The sequence below is a fragment of the Propithecus coquereli genome, unplaced genomic scaffold, assembly GCF_000956105.1.
Source record: "Propithecus coquereli isolate 6110/MARCELLA unplaced genomic scaffold, Pcoq_1.0 Scaffold502, whole genome shotgun sequence".
NCBI classification, from domain to species: Eukaryota; Metazoa; Chordata; class Mammalia; order Primates; family Indriidae; genus Propithecus; species Propithecus coquereli.
This window is the reverse complement of record NW_012150864.1, coordinates 997,563-999,636: the sequence shown is the minus strand read 5'-3', so window position 1 is coordinate 999,636 and position 2,074 is coordinate 997,563. Positions and strand designations below refer to the sequence as shown.

At 34.7% G+C, this 2,074-nt stretch overlaps 1 gene segment (V, D, J or C); it reads right to left on the bottom strand.

The window, feature by feature from the left end:
• LOC105820059 overlaps positions 1-2,074 on the bottom strand; it is a 70,084-nt gene that overhangs the window by 17,374 nt on the left and 50,636 nt on the right.

Here is a 2,074-nt window from a genome sequence, read left to right as displayed (position 1 = left end):
TTTATAAGTTTATATATTTAAGTTGGGGAAAAATATTTTTTAAATGTCTAGATATTTCTACCAGAATGTGAAGCATCATCCTGAATTCAGGCAGATAATATTTAAGATAATGAATATTACATTCTAGTTACTTTTAGAAGCAGGTAGAATTAGTCTTAGCAATAGAAAGCATTTTGCAAATAGTGACATTTGTTCTGAAGTGAGCTGTAGATTAGATGGTTATTAATATATTTATGTTATTCCTGAGTTTATAAAGACCGCTAATGGTGGTAATTTGAATTCTGGAGAAGGAATTAATATTTCTATCACCTACTAAATGCCATTGTGGTAGGTAATTTCCATGTTTAATTTCATTTATTCTTACAATATCCACTTGAGATAGACAATCTTTATTATCTTCTTTGTACAGATCAACTAAAAATCAGAAGTTTCCAAACTCATTCAGTTATTGGCTCACTGAGGGACTTTTAAAAAGAATGTTCACAAAGTAGCGTGAAGTGAAAAAAGTCAGATCCATGATTGTCTGTCTGTCTAGTATGATCCCAACTTTGTAAAACAAAAATTAAAAAATGCATAGATAAAATGATTGAATAAACTATAACAAAATGATAATGGTGATCAGTGCCAAGACTATATTTTATTTTTTTATTTCTGGGTATTTCCCAATTTTCTATAATAAGCCAACATTTTTATAGTTTTAATAAAGCAACCATTGGTTTATCAAAATGTACTTGCCAAAAGGCAGTGACATGGAAAATGGTAGCCCCAGGAGTTATATCCAGAACCAAAGTCCATACCTTTTGCTGCATCACACCTTCCTAAAAATCACTTCTGAATAATCACCATTATTCAGTGGAATGGCTACAATTCAAATTGAGTCAATTAAACAAAGGAGGATCATGAAGTCACTTTTCAGTTTCTGAGTTCATTTCTTCAAATGATCTCCACGACTAAGGAAACCAAAAAAAATAAGCTCTTTCATTTTTTTCAATGCTTTATCAGCTTTGTGACAATTCTCTGAAAACTTTCATTTCAGTGGATCTAATAGACTAGGGATATCTTTGTAAGGTGTTCATCTTCATCCACCCAAAATTGTATCTTTAAGGCTAATGAGGAATAAACAAACTTATTGGGCTGAATTAAACAACAACAACAACAAATAAATGTAGCTTATGTCATTCTCGAATATGGCCACATAGTCAAATATTCTGACATTGAATATTAACTATCCTATAACCAAATCACTCAATATTTAGTTCTTTTGTGACCAAATGACAAATTTAGCAGACACTTTTTTCATTTTTCCCCATTGATTATTTTTAGATTTGAATAAATGAAACATAACCTAAACTTGTTTATAAAACTTTCAGCAGAGAGACACCAATGGGACGCAAGGTGCCCAGCTCTTAGGGATCCGCAGTGACTCCAAGCTCCCTGTTAAGGTCTCCCATGCTGGGGCAGGAAGAGTCCAGCCTCCTAAGACCTGGCCTGAGTCACCCCACCTCTCTGGAGATCCCACCATGATTAGTGACCAAGGCGGGAGGGAGTTGTGAGCCAGCACCCATATGCCTGCCTTCCCTCCCTATTTTACATTGCAGAAGTTACAGAAAACATACCTGTGACGATGAGCTTTGTGCCAGAGCCAAACATCTTGATATATCTGCCATCCATCCATTTGCCCACCACCTTAAAAGCCTTTATAAAAATCTCTCCTTGTGCTTGTTTTAAGATTGCTCTGATTTTTTTTCAGTATATATATAAATACATAAAAATTGGCCCTGATTACATTAAGCCCAAGACACAGATCAAACAAAACACAAGAGATCTGAATACAATCAGGAATTTAAGAACTGACCCCTCTCTGCCTGGGAAGTTTGGGTTCTACCTGCTCTCTTCTTCCGTCACACGGGTTGGAGAGTCTGATTTTACCTTTTCTCATGATTTTGCCTGAATCTTCTATATCTTCTCCCTTAAAGGGTTTTCACATATGACATAAGTTCTTGTTCTAGAGTGTAATTTAGAGTAAATTAATATAGCCTCAAAGAGAAACAATAATAGGAGTCTCAGATTTGAA